At 38.9% G+C, this 18978-nt stretch overlaps 1 protein-coding gene and 3 long non-coding RNA genes across 13 annotated transcripts in view; 2 read left to right on the forward strand and 2 right to left on the reverse strand.

Moving 5' to 3' along the window:
• The window catches only part of LOC126612193 (rust resistance kinase Lr10-like), a 103100-nt gene that overhangs the window by 36875 nt on the left and 47247 nt on the right, over positions 1-18978 (reverse strand). The gene's annotated exons all lie outside the window — the stretch shown is intronic.
• LOC126612977 (uncharacterized) lies at positions 1190-2289 on the forward strand. The gene is made up of 3 exons (XR_007619529.1): positions 1190-1456; positions 1577-1635; positions 2002-2289. It is a non-coding gene; the product is annotated as an uncharacterized LOC126612977 (long non-coding RNA).
• On the forward strand, positions 3150-8137 carry LOC126612645 (uncharacterized). 9 transcript variants are annotated; one of them, XR_007619214.1, is made up of 7 exons: positions 3150-3548; positions 3694-4649; positions 4736-4845; positions 5485-5557; positions 6090-6203; positions 7880-7900; positions 7983-8136. It is a non-coding gene; the product is annotated as an uncharacterized LOC126612645 (long non-coding RNA). The 9 variants fall into 9 exon arrangements; XR_007619218.1 differs by lacking the exon at positions 7880-7900 and having other exon boundaries at positions 6090-6157; positions 7983-8137; XR_007619216.1 differs by lacking the exon at positions 7880-7900.
• Positions 10083-11299, reverse strand: LOC126613092 (uncharacterized). The gene is made up of 3 exons (XR_007619645.1): positions 11181-11299; positions 10954-11088; positions 10083-10456 (listed from the first exon to the last, which is right to left on the reverse strand). It is a non-coding gene; the product is annotated as an uncharacterized LOC126613092 (long non-coding RNA).

Below are 18978 nucleotides of genomic sequence, written 5' to 3' on the forward strand. Positions count from 1 at the left end.
ACTATCTTTGTAGCAACCTGCCTAACATTTTTTAGGCTCTACACTCTACCATCCAATTTATGAAAAATTCAAAGATTGGACGGTATTGATTGCATAAATGAAAAAAATACTATGATATTAGAAAGGTGAATGTAATTGTGTTAGAAGAAGCGTCTAGCATGATGGGTAATATTTTAAGTTTGTATTTCTAAAATTTTTTCGTTCTGGAGTATGATTTACCTCAATTGTTTTGTACTTTAATCTTTACTAATTTTCATTGTGGAGTATGATTTGCCTCAACTAACAACTTTTCATTGTTTAACTTTTTCCTCCCTTAGATAGTTGCATATGTTTGATTTGTTAATCTGCTTCTTACACATGTTGTTTCCTAATGGTGTAGGTGGGTTGCCGGATGCATGTGCAGATTACTTGAATAGACGAAGCTAAGAATGACTTAGTATTAAGTGAGAAAGAAGCTTGGGTCAGTTGGATTTTGACATTTGATTTATTCATGTTTTTTTGTTGCTTGCAATGTTCTCTCATTGTTTGTTCTGAGATTCTGTGATCTTATTTTTCATAGGAACTGACATTGGTTTGCCATATAATGTTTCAGGAACTAATACAACAACTAATCACCTTGCTTAGCTCTCAAGACACATACTTAACAGGTTAACAAACACTAACCTATAAACTGATCTACTAAGCTGGACCATTAACCTCTGTTTATATCCCTGCCACTCATCTTTTGGCACTTATCAATAGCAAAATCTAGAGTTGCTGAAACCCCAATTTTAATGAATATTATTTTTAGTTGATAATTAAAATTAATTGATGATTAATCTATTCCATTGTGCATTATTTTATCGCCAAATACTTTGAATATTCATTAGCAAAAGATATAGGGTTCACTATTTAATAATAGAATTTTGATGGTGGATTGTATTTCCTGAGTTATAAATGTGGTGAATCCATTATTTACTAGCTGAATAATCATAATGTTTTGGCCACTTACCTTGAATTTTGTTCAAATTGAAGAAGTCACATGTTTCTTTATGTTGTTGAGGTAATCTCTCTGTTGAAAGCTTCTATTTCTTTTTTCTTTTTCTTTTTTTCATTTGGGTAGATTTTTTTTTATGGATTTATGTATTTTTTTTCAGAGAATTCGAAATGAAATAAGAATAGCGGATTGAGCATAAACAAATTGATGAAATTTTTATTTGAGTGTTTGTGTTGGTCCTTTTTTGATTTGTTGAGGTTTGGAATTATTTGAGTTTTTTTGCTGTTAGTACTGTGAAGAATGCTTGGCAATCGCGAAATGGGGGCTACCTCTTTGGAAAGAGAAGTCTCGCTATCCAACCTCTCATGAATTACAAACAGGGTGCTTTCTTGCTGAAAAACCACTGAACCAGTAGAACTTTCCTCGGTTCTTCAATTCGATTCGAATAATTTTTTTACCCAGAAAAGCCAGCGTTTCCTGGTGAGTTTTACAGCTTTCTCAATGTTTTTGTGATTTTGGATTTGCAAATTTGTTTTCTGTTCAAATTTCCTTTTGTGATTTTCGAGGTTTTGTTTATCGATTCTCTCACTCATTTCTCAGCTCTCTCTCACTTTTGAGGTACATGCCGTTGGATTCCGTTTGCTGCTGCTGATTTGCAGGTAAAGCTTCAATTACCATACAAAGTTTACATTTTTCATGATTTCTTGAATTTGGGTTTTAAACAAAGGAAATATTGCTAGATTCTTATCTTATGTGCAAATTACTGGCTATTTGGATTGGTGCCTGAGATTTAGAGAATGCCTTGCAGCTTTAATTTCTTTTTCCTTCATTATTACTGTTTTCAAAATTTTTATTGCTGGGTATTGATAATTTGTAGTATGTGAGGGCTTCAATATGTTGGAATTTTGAATGGTTATTGCTTCATCGGAATTTGGGTGGTTCAAATTTTGAATTAGAAGAAACCCATTGGATTAATATTTTTTGTGGATTGGTTCTCTGTGTTTTCTTTGCTATTTCTCCCCCAGTTGGAAATTGGAAGCCCCAACTTTGAGCTCAGAGCTTGAATTTCTCAATCGTTCGTTTCTCTACACTCTCATCAGTCACTCTTGATCCTTTATCTAAAGAACTGGATAATTTTCCAGCTCTATCAAGTAATACTCCATTTAATTGCTTAATTGAGGTTTTTTTGTTTCTCTTTTTCGCTCTTTCATCAGTTCATTGGCTTTGATGTTGAGCTTAAGTAAATGGGAGATCATTAATTGGCATTGTTCAAGATATAATTCTGTGTTTTTGGATTTGTGAAACGATTTGCCTAATGATGATAGTGGTTAAAATAAAATTTTCGTTATGAAAGAGAATATTGTTCTTCATTTGCCTACGGTTTTAACTACAAAGTTAAACTACTATGCTTTTGTTCAATTGACTGCAACTCATGCCGCAGTTTGCTTCACAAACCTCTACGGTTAGCTTCCATATAGTATGTTGCAAGTTTGAGGATATCTTTACATCTTAATTTTTGCTCTCTCTGGTTGCTTCAAGTTTGTAATTTTACGTGTTACATTGCTACTTGATTTGATTATAAAAATGCAATACAAAATCCATTTTGCTTTTATTCAACTTAAATGTATCTTTTTGTTTGTTCATAATTGTGTTGAATTTATTCAACTTAAATGTGTTTTATTCATCTGTTTACGCTTAAAACAACTGGTTCCCCTAGCAATGCGCCGGCCTAATTTCTAGTACATATACTAAAAGCCAGCAGAAAATTACTGTTCATCATGGGAGATAGAGCACTGTTCATTAACAGTGAAAGGGCGAAAATGCCCTCGGTTTCTTCTTTACTTCACATACTGTTTACGAATTGCTACAGTATAAAGTCCGTTTTGTCCTTCCTGTCCACGCATCTTTCATCGTCCGTTTCTCTTGCTTCGACCGCTTTTTTTTTGCTTTACTTTTTCTCTTCGTTTTTCGCATTCGTTAGGTTGCGATTTTCGGAGGTGGATTGTCTGCCCTCCCATTTCCGTGCTCTCCTCATGCCCTCCAGTGATGTGTGATCACAGTTAAATTACGTCAATATTTTATATTAATTTTTTATAAAAATAATAAAATAAAAAGTAATAAAAATATAAAATGTTGACGTGGTTTAACTGTGGTCGTGACCGGGCATGGGGAGAGCATGGAAATGGGACGGCAGACAATCCACCTCCGCGACTTTCTGCCTTTTCGCCAGCCCCTCTTTTGCTCTCAAATCCTTGCTCTTTCTTTTGCAAAATAGTCTCAGAAGAGATCCTGGGTTTATCGAATCCTTTGTTGTTCGGTGTTTTGTTCTCATCTTGCGATCGTCGGGGCAGCAGCTTTAAGGTAAGTTTGTTTTTAATGATTTATCCTCATTTTACGATGTCTGGGCTAACAAATTTAAGATCTTTATTTTTCTTTTTGCTGCGGATCTGCAGGTTTTGACAAGTTTTTTGTGAAATTGGTGCTGTCAGTGGGTGTTAACATCAGGTACCCATGTTCAGTTTTTCGTTTTGATTTGAAGGAATTTCTTGCGCAGAAGAGCTAGGGTTTCTTGGTGAGTTCTTCGGGTTTTTCATATGGGTAATTTTCTTTTCGGTTTAACCCTCTGCTTCTGCTGCTCTCTCTCTTTCTCTCATCCCTGCCTGCTCCTCTCCAATTGTTTGCTGTTCTTAAATATTGTGTTCATTGCCTGATACAAGGAGCTGCAGCAATCTGTTTTATCCTACACGGGACAACGAGGCAATGGCGTGACAACAGGTGAGCTTGGATATCCAAAGAAAAATAACAGTTGGTTCATCTGCTGGAGTTTGAAGCTCAGAGAAGTGGAGGAAAATTGCAGGTGTGCGAGAAATTTTATTTTGCTGATAGGACTCCTTATTTACGGATGCATTTTGAATTAATTGAAAAGTTGGATTTGAGTTAACAGCTATAAAAATGTAGACATGATTGCTGAGATTATGCTATGAAAGTGGAATAAAAAAAATGGAACTTTAACCAAAAGCATCCGGTACGGTTCACTTTAACGAAAAATCATATTTTTACACTAAAAAGTCAATCCTGGTATTATTCATTTTACCCTTTATTTTGTCATTATCATTAAAACTCAAAGTTTTCAAACTCTTTTTATTAGTTTTCTATAAAAAATGGTAGTTTATAATATTGCGTACCAATTTTTTTCTCTCTTTTTACCAAATGATAAGGGTGGTGGCTCAGCCGAGCCGCCCCCCCTACGCGTCCCCACTCTTCGACAAGTTGAAATCATGGTGATAGTTTATGGACTGTGGTCTTGGGATTCTGCAAATAGATTAAAAAACAGACACTTAACTATCTTGTTATTAAACATTTCTGCATCATTCAGTTGCTCTTGATTTTCGTCTTTTAAGCGATCTTATTTCTGCGATCTGACTTGAGGAGGGTTTTTAGACCTATGGTTGTGGGTGTTTTGTCTGACCCCATTAAATTGGTTTCCGAGATTTGTAGACTTGCGATCGGCGGTCAAACATTTCGTGATTCTTGCTTTTTTTTCCGACTGGGATTGACGAATTTTGGCCGAATCTGTTTCCTGTTTTCTTCTCTGTTTGAGCGGCCGCTGCCTTTCGGTCGTTGAGCGCTGGCAGTCTTTAGATCTTTGGCAAATCAATTTAATACAACCGAGGTATGTTTTATAACTGCTGTCTTTCAATTTTTGTTCTGTATTTTTGTTAATTTGGATGAAGCTCTAATAATTTTGTTTTGGATCAGTTGTGGTCCTCTGTTAGGATTTTCCTGGCTAAGAGGGTATTTGCGTTTTTGTTGCTTGGTTGGTCGATCACAGATTTACAAACAGCTGTGGTGGTCCTATTATTTTTTTGGTATGTTTTTTCTCCTTTTTGGTTTTTTCCCGGTTTGAGCACCCATTCATGAAGAATTAAAATGTGTTTATAGTTTTTCAGGAGAGATTAGAAAAGTGATTTCAATTTGGGAAAATTTAATGTTGGTTAAAATTTGTCTATAATTTTTGGGAAGGAATGAGAGGACCCATTGAAGTATGTGTTGTGATTATTTTTTATTCATATTTTTAACAAATTGGGCATGAATTGGTAGGTTAACTGTGTGTGTTTATTATTTGAATCGGCCATGTTTGTCTTTCTATGGTTCTAAAAAATTTGTAAAGGCTGTTAACTTGGAAGAAAATGGGATCGAGGGTGAGGGGAAAACGGCAGAGAAAGCATGGAAGAGAGATTTGGGATTAGGGGTAGGAAAACAGATGAAAAGAATATGATAGAGGAATGAGTTCAGTTCATTTTCACTATTTTTTTTAACTGATTTGGATTTTGTTTGGGTTTGAGGCCATCATTGGCGTTAAGACGTTTATTATCAGATTGTGTGTGTTTTTTGCTAACTTTTATTGGTCATTTTTATGTTGTTCTTATGATTTTGTGTGGTAGGGTTTCTGAATTTTATCGTTATTCATTTGGTTTTTTGTGTGTGTTGGTTTGTTTATTTTGCAGGTTGTGTTTGTGCTGGGACAACATTTTCCACCTTCTGTTTGCACTGGGATGATTGCGTTTTAAAACTGTTGGGGTGAGATTTACATATGGAATCATTCCATTTTTTTTCTTCCAAATATGTGCATTTAGTTCTTTTTATTTTAAATTTTAAAAATTAAATCGTTATTTGAGTAAAATGTTTTATTAATTTATGTTATGTGTTGTGATCAGGAATTCTGTTGGATTTGCAAATTTTGGTTTGATGAGAGAGATGAGGAGTTTTTTTTGTTTGAATTTTTTATTGGACCGATTTTCAATTGGATTGCATTCTGCCTTTTTGCACCATTCTTATGCAAGCAATTCATTGTTTTAAATACAATTTGAAGAGAGCTGGGTTGCGGGTTGGATATAAAATGTTAAGGTGAGATAAAATCGAGATACCAAGGGTGGAAGAATGATTCAGAATTGGGGGAGGAAAACAGAGGGAAGATGGAAGAGTATAAGAGAAGGATAGGGTTGACCTCATTTAGAGTTTTTATTTACTTTTTTTTTTATTATTTATAAATTGATTCAGGACTAGCATATCATTTCTAAATTTCTAACATTTTTGTTTAATTTGACTCCAGTTGATGGAAAACAGAGCTCTTACTCCTATCAATCAGTTGGTCCCGTACATAAATGCAGAAAAATCAAGGTTCGAGTTTGCAGAGTATGCAGACCAAGGTTTCCTGAAACTACTGGTGCTGTCACGCCCCAATCCCGACCTATGTCCAGGATCGACACGTGACGTTAACAAATACCCATATCTCTAACATACCCCGCCTCCGGAATATGGGCAAAGCACAACTGCGTAATAATTTTTCGTATACTTTATGGCTGCATCTAACATCCTCGTTAGATTATCATACCTTATGGCTACATCTAACATCCTTGTTAGACTGCCTACGTACTCTCAAAAGGGATCAAACCATTCGTAGTTCACCACACTCCAATCCACAAAAATTTGCACATGCACTGATTATAAAATGGAACTGCACCTATAGAAACCTAATCATAACCCGTGGGCGATTTGCTCCCACATAAGAAAGACGTCCACAGTACCATGAAATACTTCCACATCTTTCCTTCCCATGTACACAATATTTTATTTCACCTCCCTGATAAATATAGCATTTACATTACATGTGGCAGACAAATTTGCATATTCAACTATAATAAAATACAATCTTAGTAGGAAAAACCTACAAGACCACCACTCGTTTGAGCCAAACTTTAGCTTAGCACTCAACTGGTGCTCACACCATGTGAGTGCACGATCCTTTAAGATGGATGCGATGGTTCTCTTTTGAGATTAATTTTGTTACAGGTATAACATAGTTGGCAACCGTTTAGAAATAGATGCCTCATGTTCAAAACTCTCATTACCAAATGTTCTAACAAGTTAGTAGAGAAGGTAAAAGAACCCAAATGGCGAGAAATAGTGTCCTGATGAAACAAAAGATGTAACCCTCATTCAAGCACGAACATCATTTCCTTGAGAATCTGCGATTTCTTCCCTCATTTGGTCAATATAGCTTGTATTCCAACTGCAACTTACTAATAGCATTTGTTCTCTCCTCGAATGAAACCATAACCAGCCATTTTAAATAAAGCTGAACAGTTTCACGTTGGGAAAATAAAGATTATAACATACAGGTTTTGGATTAGATTCCCAAACCAACAGAAAATTAAGATAGGAATCTATTTTGGGTTAACTGAGGTATGAGTGGTATACAAATGAGAAATTCCCTACAAAAGTCAATAAAACCAGTTACATAACATGTTGAATATAATACAACATGAAATAAGAAGCACCACTTGTTTATCTGACTTTTTATACATGTATTTTCCTAAGGGATAAAAACGTGCGGGTTTTGGGATCAATCTGAAGAGGGCTTCACCACGAATACATAGCCTTTGACCGTGCATGATTTCGTTGCCGTATGAGAAAGTTATCATTTTTTTTTTTTGTGAAGAAGAATTAAGGGGGAGAAGAACAGCTGCCCCCTCTGTTTCTGCATCTGCCCAGCGGGGAAAGAAAAAGAAGAGAAGCCCTTGGCTTCTAGAATACTCCCTCCCCAAAATTACAATTTTGCTCTCTAACTTTGATTGTTTATATCTTATTCGTTATAACTCTGTTTCACGAACAGCTTTTGCTTACATGCTCACATAGTCGTCATCTATTTAAATATATCAAGAAATACAATAAAATACATCCTCGTATAAGTATGTTAACCAATTAGGGCACTTTCGTCATTTCCACTTATCGATAGATTTTAACACGTTAATTATAATAATGTCCGGAAACAGCTTTAAAATTTCCAAATTCTATTTCCATAACCATAAATCGATTTATTAATTTTTTAGGGTATCACAGGTGCATATTCAGGCTTGCATTGTATATTACTTTCCTATTAAAAATTTGTTTGGAATTTGCTTTTCCCACAAAGGAGAAGAGCTGACAGTTACGCTGTGGGCAGATGTTGCTCGAAGTATTGCTTCTTTATCCATTGAATCATTGTCTCTGCCGATCTTTGCGGTTTTCACAAGTTTAAAGGTCAAGCTGTACCTAGGTGTTTGACTTAATTAAAAACTAATCTATTTATTTCGGAGGCGGAGCAAAATGCTATCTGTCTTACCCCTCTTGGTGATCTTAGTCGGAAAGATCGGCTAGTTTGGGATGTGAGTAAGAATGGGCAGTACTCGGTTCGATCGGGCTATAATTGGCTGCAATCTAGGTCTGTTGGGTTCAGGGATCAACGCCAGCTTGGTGCTTGCTTAGTTCCGAGGCATTTGTGGCGCATGGTTTGGTAGTTGAGTGGGCCTCATAAGCTCCGTCATTTCTTTTGGTTATCTTTGCATAATGCATTACCGTCATTTCTTTTGGTCCGTGACCAGGCATGAGGAGAGCATGGAAATGAGAGGGCAGACAATCCACCTCCGCGACTTTCTCCCTTTTCGCCAGCCCCTCTTTTGCTCTCAAATCCTTGCTCTTTCTTTTGCAAAATAGTCTCAGAAGAGATCCTGGGTTTATCGAATCCTTTGTTGTTCGGCGTTTTGTTCTCATCTTGCGATCGTCAGGGTAGCAGCTTTAAGGTAAGTTTGTTTTTAATGATTTATCCTCATTTTACTAAACTATTTATGGTAACTTAGTATGGTAACTTAACTAAGTAAGTTTGCTTTTAGCCCAAGGGTTGGAGATGGTCTTAGTATGGTAACTTAACTATTTAATTCCATCTCATTAAACTAAAAAAAACAATTACATAAAAATAAGGGAAACCTTGTCCAGAGAGACCTGAGAAAGTCCACCCCTAAGGACTTTGCGCCAGCACCCAGCGTATTTATCTACTCAAGTGAACAGTAATAGACTGGAGTGAACAGTAATAGGCCAAGGCATCTCCACCCCTAAAAAAATGCGCTGGCACCCAGTGCATTTATTTGGTGTGTTTTTTTTTTTAAGTTTATTTCGGATAAGATTTTTAACCAATTTCGGATAAAATTTCAAATAAACTTAAAAAAAAACACTCTAAAATAAAATTACATACTCATCAAATAAACTTAAAAAAACACACTAAAATAAAATTACATAAACTCATCAAATAAATTAAGGATGAGCTTTTTGGTATTTTTTTTTCACACAAAAAGTATATGAAAGCTTTGGTAGAAGGTCTAGAAAATATTGAAATGTGGTGTAAGGTGGAAGATGAGGGTTAGGTATTTATAGAAAAAAAATAATAACTTTTTTAAAATTTTACTGTATTTTAAAAAAAAAATCTGTATTTTTTTATATTTTTAATTAATTTTAATGTAGTTAATTAATTTGGACCGTTGGATTTGAAAAATATTCAAATCCAATAGCCCAGAATCGGCCACGTGGCCAACGCCAGCAAATGGCCCAGCTTCTTGGTCAGCCTGTTTTGTGCTGGCCCAGAGACCAGTTTGGGCTGGGTGCCAGTCTGTTTTGTGGGCTGGAGTGAATGGACAGGGTCCCAGCCTGTTTTTTGTGCTGAGTGCTGGCCTAATCCACCACCGGTGGACTTGCTCTGAGAGAAAGTGACGACTTCTCCTCTCATTCCACTCCATACTTGATCTCTAAAGTCCATTTGGCATGTAATTGATGTTCAATTTCAAATTTAGTGGTAGCAATTAGCAAAGCTAATGAAAGAATCAAATAAAATGAAAGAAAAAGCATCATGAAATAAATCAAGATGAAGAATGAAATTTTGGCAACTCGCCATTCTCTTCTTTTATATAAAAGATACATCCTATTTGTAGTGAAAACAGGTCCCGACAAACCCAGTTATCCTCAAGAAGTATTTTGTATGACTTTAAAAACATAATCCGTGAAATTATCTCTTGGCTGAGAACAACAACAAATCTTCATGCATAGCTTGTACAGAAAGACATCAGGCATACAAAAGAACACGCAAGCATAAAATAAACGACGCAGGGAAAACCAAAAATACTATAGAACACGTCGCTGTCAAAAGAACATGAATAAATGAAAATTACAAAACAAAGAAGTGATGAGAAACCAAAGTACCCATTTCATAATCTAGTTGCTTTTTAGTTTGCTTGCCATTTTTAGTTCTTCAATTTAGAGAGAAACGATAATTCAGCACATGAATAAAGTGAAAACGTAAAAGATATGTGGGATAAGCTGACAGCCATCCCTGAGTAATGCATTCACTTATGAACCCCAAACACAACGAAACAAAAATTCACACACATGAACTACAGCTCCGCTATGTAACAAGAATTAAAAGCATCTCAAGACAAAATGGCAAACTATAAGAGCACTGTAAAAGTAAAATTGCAAGAAATCTAATACTTGGAGGGCAAGTACTACTCAGACGAAAATGAAAGATTGAACTACCTCGCGTGGAACTGTGCCTTGGTTTTTTCCCATGCTTACAGGAAGCTTTGCACTGAGCTCTTATAGCCCAAATTTTCTCTGAAAGAAAAAAACACAATTTTGAAATAAGATTTTCATATTATACCTTAAAGAGAAGAATTAGAAAACAAAAAAGAGAACAATGAGTACTATTCATCATATATTGTTAGAGTGTGTGGTCCTTTGGTCCAATGGTCCTGCAGCCATATTTACTTTATAACTCTTTCTTTTAGTCTAAAAAACATCTTGGATCTCAAATTAATATGAATACGGATTCATACGCATGCATTGCATTACAATCACAATGCAACATCTCATTAGAAATCCCCACACAAAATTTTTTTATTTCTACTTTGATTTTAGTTTATATTTTTTCTAAAGCACGAGGGAGCTAATTTTTTTTTAAATTTTTTTTATTCCAATAATGTTATAGGGTTGAAAGGATATTATCAATTTAATTGATTGTATTTGATTGGTGGAACTTCTATATCTATATTTCAGTTTTTCAAATTCAGCACTGGGAGAGTCATTCATAAAATGTTTGACAGTGAGATTACCTCCATGGATTATGCTCACAATGGACAGCTCATTTTCCGCAGTGATGGGACAATATATTTCAGTCATTCGCCATTCAATCAATTCAAACCGAGGAACAAGCAACATCAAGAAGAGGATCTGCCATGTCAGGATCACTGTCGTCCAATTAATACAAAAAATCTAGATAAAAACGATCAATTTACATAAAAGCCTTTCATTTTCTCAGCAACCAAGCAAAAGAAAATACCTATCTGTTAAACACTCGATTTGGGAGTAAATGTTGCTGAAACTGGACTTCAATCCCCTCAACCGCAACAACCGAATCGAGGTGTGCAAGTCATTGAAAAACTCACCCAAGATTTCAAAATCTGCATAAAGAAATAAATAAGCACATAAATTAGCCAACCCTGTTATGATCCCACATCGGGTACACAAGAAATTGTGTAGTGGTACTTAAGTGCAAGGGGTCCTCCCACCTATTGGACTAGTTTTTTGGATTGGGCTCTTCCCTTGGGCTTGAGTACCTAACATTGGTATCAGAGCCTAGGTTCCCGACGCTGCGGGACTTGGCGAGTGGTGCAGCCTCGTGGTGCCGCCTTGAGAGTATGGGCTCCTAAGGGTCTTGGCGACGGGCAAGGTATGAAATGCCGATATTATCGCGATATTTCGCCGATAATATCGGTTTTTTGAGTTACCGATATTTTAATACTTATCCACTGAGTTTTCGTCAAAATATCGCGATAATATCAACAATATCGCGATATTACCGATAATATCGCGATATTTTGGAGATGTGCGAATCGGAGAAGAACGCCGGAGCTTCTACAGCTCCGGCCGACTGTAAAAGAGCACCCTAGACTCCGATCTAGGTATCAAAATGAAATACAAGATGAGAGGAATGTTTTTATAACTTCCGTTTGCCGTGAAACGGTCGAAGGTGTTCGGAAAGTTCGTCGACACCCACGGCCTCGCCAGAGATGGGTGTGCCTATTCCCGAGCCGATTTCGTCCCAAAAACCTTGCAAAAACACGAGATAGAACTTAAATTTCACATCTAAGCTTCAATCTAGAATAGAATGAGGTAAACCCGAAGCTTACCTAACCGGAGAAATTCAAGAAACTCGTCGGAGGGTTCCTGCGTCGCCGAGTTGCAGAGACGAGAAGGAGAGGGAGAAAGACGAGGTTGCTGATGACGATGGGTGTCTTCCTCAAGCAAGTGCGATGGTGTGCGTGTGTGTATGTGGGTCTCGGTGCAGAGAGAAAGGAGAGAGATGAGAGTTTCGAGAGAGAGACGGCGCCGACGAGAGCTATTTGTTTTTTTTTATCTTAAAAAGAGAGAGGTCTAAGAGAAATGGGAAGAGAGGGCCGAGTGAAATGAAAGGAGGTCCTTGAATTATTGAGAGATATCTCTGAGAGAGGCCTAGGATTTCTAAAAGGTAATCATAAATGGGAAAAATGGGGCACATCTTAGCCTTTATTTTGGAATCCTAAGAAGTTCACCACATGGATGCATGACATGTGTGCATGCCATGTTTGTTGAATGGGAAAAGTCTGACACGGAAAGACAAAGAGTCGTTTGGGGCTCTGGGCTCGAGGCAAGACAGAAAGTGCTAGGGTTTTTTTCTGAAATGAACATAAGCTGCTAAATTCGCATATATTATAGTTGTTGCTAAAGATTGTCACTAGTGTGGACTTGGACGTGTTGGTCAACATGTCCTCACAATCCCCAAGTTCTCTGGTTCGAACCCTTGCGCCCATCAAATTTTTCTTTCTTTTTGATGCGCTTTTCCCATGGCTCTAGGTCTTGATTTCGAATCCAAGTGAGCCCTTTCCTTTTTCTTTTTTTTCTTTTTGTTTTATTATTTGTTTATTTTAATTTATTTGTTTCTTTTATGTTTTTCTTTTCTTTTAGTTTCTTTGTCTTAGGCGTTCGTTTTTATTAAAGTAGGATGTAAAATCAATTATCTTAAAATTATGTGTTTTTAAATTTTGGACTTGTTTGTTGGATACTTTTTTTTCATTTTATCATTCTTTTATTATGAAAATATGCTAAAATATGCTAAAATATCACTTATGTTTTTGTGAAAATATGCTAAAATATTTATATATATGATTTTGTTTTGAATTCTTTTTGTACTAATTCATTATATATAAATGATTATGGTGTGTTTAAACTTCTTTAATTAATTACTACATATTTTCTATACTCACAATGTTTGCCAGCTCGCTATATAATCAACTTAAATCAGTTAAATCCATCATGCAATGCATTTCCTTCCAATTTTTTGTGATAAACTTGTGAACACGGAAAATTCCTGAAACGAAAGAGACAAGAACGAACGTGCACAAACAAATATTATGTATTTGATGATTTTGGGTTACAATCTCTCTCTATTTGATCCTCTGATTCAATCTCCGTAAGGTGTGTATTTGTGGATGTGTGATTGATCCAAAGGGCCGTTGGGCTTGATCTAAGGATGAACGTTCTTCAAGGGCCGTGGACTTGATCTTGAAGGTGGATTTGAGCGGATCTTCAAAGGGGCTTTTGGGCTTGATCTTGAAGAACGGTTGGATGTGTGGATTTGTCGAAGTTGTTGATCCAAAGGGCCGTTGGGGCTTGATCTTGGATGAACGGATGATGAACGATGGTGCTTTCTTCAAGGGCCGTCGGGGCTTGATCTTGAATTGGTGGATGGTTGATCCAAGGGCCGTCGGGGCTTGATCTTGGAAGAACGATGAACGAAGAACGAAGAACACTTTCTTCAAGGGCCGTCGGGGCTTGATCTTGAATTGGTGGATGATTGTTGATCCAAAGGGCCGTTGGGGCTTGATCTTGGAAGAACGATGAACGAAGAACAAAGAACGATTTCTTCAAGGGCCGTCGGGGCTTGATCTTGAAGGTGGATGATTGTTGATCCAAAGGCTGTCGAGGCTTGATCTTGGAAGAACGATGAACGAAGAACACTTTCTTGATTCTTCGGGAACCTGGACGCTTGAGAGCTTCGGAGTTTCAGAGCTTCAGAGCTTCAAGGTGTAATATGAATTGGTCCCCCCTAAATGAATGAAATGGGCTTGTATTTATAGAATTTTCCAAGGCCTAATTTTGAATATAATATCCCAGATGAAATAAGTCGTTTCTGCCAGGTGTTAACACGTGTCCTATTTGATGACTTCTCCAACTCATTTCAATTTTCGTTTAGTCACACGCTACGTGTAAAATTTATGTAATACATGAGCGTTGACACTTTGATTTATCGGTCAACATTTATTTACCGAAATTTCGATGTCTACAAATGCCCCCACTTCAAGGCACGTCGTATACCTGTGCTTGTCACGTGTAGGAGATGCGTTTTGAAGTCCCTTACCGTAGATGCCGATTCAAGGGCCGTTGAAGCTTGATCTTGAATTGGGCTTGAGATTTCTTCAAGGGCCGTTGAGGCTTGATCTTGAATTTTTGTTTGAAATTTCTTCAGGGGCCGTCGAGGCTTGATCTTGAAGGTTGAAATTGGGCCACAAGGAGCTTCATGTGGTAGATGATCTTTGGCTTTGGTAGTGGATGAATCGGCACGTATTTTATTGCGCTTGTTGACTTTCCACAGCTTTGATCTTGAACTGGGTTGGAGGATTTTCTGGATTCCTCCAATTGTTGATTTTCCACAGCTTATTCTTGAACTAGGTTTTGATTCAAGGGTGGTAGACACTTGATCTTGAATCGGACTTGTGATTTCCTCGATGGCCGTCGAGGCTTGATCTTGAATTTGGTTGGAAACTTCTTCAAGGGCCGTCGAGGCTTGATTCTTGAAGGTTGACTCGAACATATGGCAAGCAGGCACGAGGTGAAGGTGACGACTTGTTGCTTTGTTCAATCTTTCTAATTCACACCTGAGCAGTTTGGTCAACGGTATGATCCTCAAGATTGATGGGCTTTTCTTCCAATTGGTGACTTGATCTTTAAAGATTTGATTCAAGGGTGGTGAATCGGCACGTGCAGCCCACAACGCCTAGTAAGCCGACCCAAGAATTTGAGGGTCAAAACGGATTCACCGTCAGAGTGATTGCAACTTTGATGATATGAGATACTCTTGCTTTTGAAGAAGTAGTGGATGAATCAGCACGTGCTTTGTTGCGCTTGTCTCCACATGCTTCAAGGTATCATCTTTATTTCCTTTATCTGTTCCTCAGGCAGATGTGGCATCTTCTCGAGTTCTTCATCTCAGACTCTTTCTGCTGAGTTGACTGTTCATGCTGCATTCTTCTCTGCTTGTTCATTTTGCACGTTGTCTCCACATGCTGCAAGGTATCATTTTCACTTGCCTTATCTGTTCTCCGGGCAAATGTGGCAGCTTCTTTGAAAGTACAGTAGCAGCGGGAGGCGAGTACTCGAGAGCAGTGCTAGGTAGACAATCAGGGAAGGGTTCCAAGCAGTCGGTTCCTTACCCGAGTTTGAGTGGAAGTTCCGGCATATTGTTTTTTTTATCCTTGTCTTTGTAGGTAAGAACAAGGACAAAGGAAAGGACAGGGAGAACGCATGATATGAGATACTCTTGCTTTCTACCCTGGTGATATGAGATACTTTTGCTTTGGAGTCATTGGCTTGCAGAGGTACCCCAAGGAATAAGGAACACTGAATGACTCGAGAGGCTTCGTTGGGAAAACATCTTTGGAGATGAAGAAAGACTTTGTGTGTCTGCCTTGCTATGGAAGGCGAAGGTAGACAATTATAGGAAGTTCTTTGATACCTGTAGATGTACTATTCTTTCACTCGTGTCGGCAACCAATGCGTGATTGATCTATATGGCTTCACGTGCTTCCTTCTTTATCAGAAATCTTCGACAAACTGTCCGTAATTTCCGCCAAGCTGAGTGTGCATGTGACAGGTGTTGACGCGGCTGAAAAAGACTGGCGCTTATTCGATAACTGGGATCTGCGCTTCGACAAATTACCCGTGATTTCCGCAAAGCTGAGTTTGCGTGTGATGGGTGCTGACGTGTCTGGAAAAGACTGGCGTCTCTTCGATGTCTGGGATCGGCACTTCGACAAATTGCCCGTGATTTTCGCAAAGCTGAGCTTGCGTGTGACGGGTGCCGACGCGTCTGGAAAAGCAAGATGCTTCTTCGATTTCTGAGCTTGCCTCTTCGATTTTTGAATGGCCTCTTCGAATTCTGAGCTCGCCTCTTCGATCTCTGAAATCCCGTCGAGTGTTGATTTTTTATAGAGGCACGCTGTTCGTTTCAAAGCACACTTGAATTTTACTTGTGAAAACTCCTTTCTTGCACTTCTAAGATCTTGATTCGTCCGACCTCTTCTTCCTTCAACACTTTGAAAATGTCTGGACCCTCCGACCGTCGTTTTGATTTGAACTTTGGTGAAGATGTAGTCTCGTCTTCTCCAGATAACATATGGCGCCCATCCTTCATATCCCCTACTGGTCCTCTTACTGTTGGGGATTCGGTGGTGAAGAATGATATGACCGCTGCGGTGGTGGCCCGAAACCTTGTCACTCCCAGAGATAACAGACTACTTTCCAAACGGTCTGATGAGTTGGCTGTTAAGGATTCTCTGGCTCTCAGTGTGCAGTATGCGGGTTCTGTGTCCAACATGGCCCAACGCCTATTTGCTCGAACCCGTCAAGTTGAATCGTTGGCGGCTGAAGTGATGAGTCTTAAACAGGAGATTAGAGGGCTCAAGCATGAGAATAAACAGTTGCACAAGCTTGCACACAACTATGCCACAAACATGAAGATGAAGATTGACCAGATGCAGGAATCTGATGGTCAGATTTTACTTGATCATCAGCGGTTTGTGGGTTCGTTCCAACAGCATTTGCCTTCGTCTTCTGGGGCTGTACCGCGTAGTGAAGCTCCTCATGATCAACCTCCAGCCCCTCTTCTTTCTGGAGTTCCACCGAGTGGTGTGACTTCAAACAGTCAACCTCCGACGTCTCTTTTCCCTAGAGCTCCACCGAGCACTGAGACACCACCTGAGCAATAAAGACTCCCTCCCGTTTGTTTGCCCATTTGTAAATTTTTTTTTTTTTTTTTTTTTTTTTGGTATGTAGAATGCAATTTTATGTAAAATTTCCAGAAAAAATAAATAAAATGGATTTTTATTTCTCTTAATGCTTTTTTTTTTTTTTTTTTTTTTTTGCTGTATATATTATACACACACATTTATACATACATATATACATACATATATATATATATATTTTCACGTGGAGTGATCCACCATCCCAAAACCCATTTTCCCTTTGTTTTTTTTTTGCATGGTGCTAGCCACCAAGAATTCACCTTTTTTTTTTTTTAATTAATTTATTTATTTATTAATTTATTAATTTATTATTATTATTTCTTTTTCGTCTGCTTTCACATGGTGCTTGATCCACCACTCTCTTTTCTTTTTTCACGTGGTGCCAGATGCACGCCCCTTTTTTTTTCACGTGGTGACAGCACCACTCTGCTTTGCTCTACCACATTTTTTTTTTTTGTATAAATTAGGATGCTTGGCTAGTCGTTTGACAGCGGTCTTTGAAGTTGGTGGCAGCTGCGAGGCAAGAGACGGAGGAGGACAGGGCAGCTGTGACGGACAGAGACGCCATGGCAGGACCTCGAGGAGTTTTAAGATACTGGTGCAGGTACTGGCGAGGTGATTTTGACGAGAAAAGCATGAAGAGGGCGTCGAGCACCATGGGCCTGCAATCCTTAAGGTTGATCTCGTAGTCCTTGAGCTCTTGTTCAGGCATGACGGGATCCGCTGCGGTCTTTTTTATCGGCAATAAAGTTCTTTGCCTCATAAAACAGCCCAGAACGCGATAAAAGAGTTACGAACAAAGCACAATGTGCAACTGTAGGTGTCTTGATGTAGTTGAAGTAAAACTTCCCTTCCTCGACCATGCGTGCTGCAACGCAAGCATGAAGGACAGCAGCATAGGTGATTTCATCGATCTGTGTACTCGTTTCCTTCTCCATTTGGCAGAATAAATCTACTCCGATCTTTCCTTGTCCGTGTAAGCTGTACCCAGTTATCATCACTGTCCACGAAACAAGATCTCTGTACTTCGACCTGGCAAAAACTTTTGCAGCTGATTTGATAAATCCCGACTTGACATACATGTCCATAAGAGCATTCAGAACGGTGAGATTCATTCGAATACCATGTCGCAGCAAGAATCCATGAGTCTCTTTGCCATGTTTACCTGCAGACATTCTTGCGCATGCTGGGAGAACACTAGAGACCGAGAGCGGATCAGGTTTCACCCCGTCTCCAACCATCTGCCTAAACAGCTTAAGACCCTCATTGAAGCATCCCCTCTTCACATTGGCATGAATCATTTCTGTCCAAGAAATGACATCTTTCTCCGGTATTTGGTTGAAAACTGCCCAAGCTTCGTCGACACAGCCACAGTCCATGTATATTTTCAAGATGGTATTGCTCACCAACACATCATACTCCAATCCACGTTCCTTGGCAACCCTGTGGACTTTTGTTCCATCAATCAACGATCTCAACATGCCACAGGCACCAGCCGCCGTCGCCACAGCCACAGAATCTATCTGTGCTCCGGACTCCACCATTCTCTCAAACACATGAACCGCCTTGCCGGGTTTACCTTCCGCAATGTACAGCCTGGCCAGCATTGTCCATGAAACAGAGTCCGTAACCAGGGACTTGTCAAACAGCCCTTTCGCGGAGTCCGCGCTGTCGAGGCGACCGTACAACTCAATGAGAGCAGCAACCACGTACCGGTCACCAGAGCAGCCGAGCTTGTGAGCGTGGGCATGGAGTTGCTTGCCGAGGGAGAGATCAGCCAAAAGGCGAGAGGCAGACAAGACGCGAGGAAGAGTGTGTCTGTCGGGGTGAACGCCGCGGATGAGCATTTGGTGGTAAGTGGCGAGGGTGTGGTGGAAGTCGGCATTGGCGATATGGGTCTGGATAAGTCTGTTCCATGCGAAGGTATCTGAGTGGGGCATTTTGTCGAACACCTTGTGGGTGACGGCCACCTTCGTGGTGGGTTTAGCATTTCGGGAGTGCTTGTAGTGGGCTGTG

This window comes from Malus sylvestris, chromosome 2 (assembly GCF_916048215.2).
Source record: "Malus sylvestris chromosome 2, drMalSylv7.2, whole genome shotgun sequence".
NCBI classification, from domain to species: Eukaryota; Viridiplantae; Streptophyta; class Magnoliopsida; order Rosales; family Rosaceae; genus Malus; species Malus sylvestris.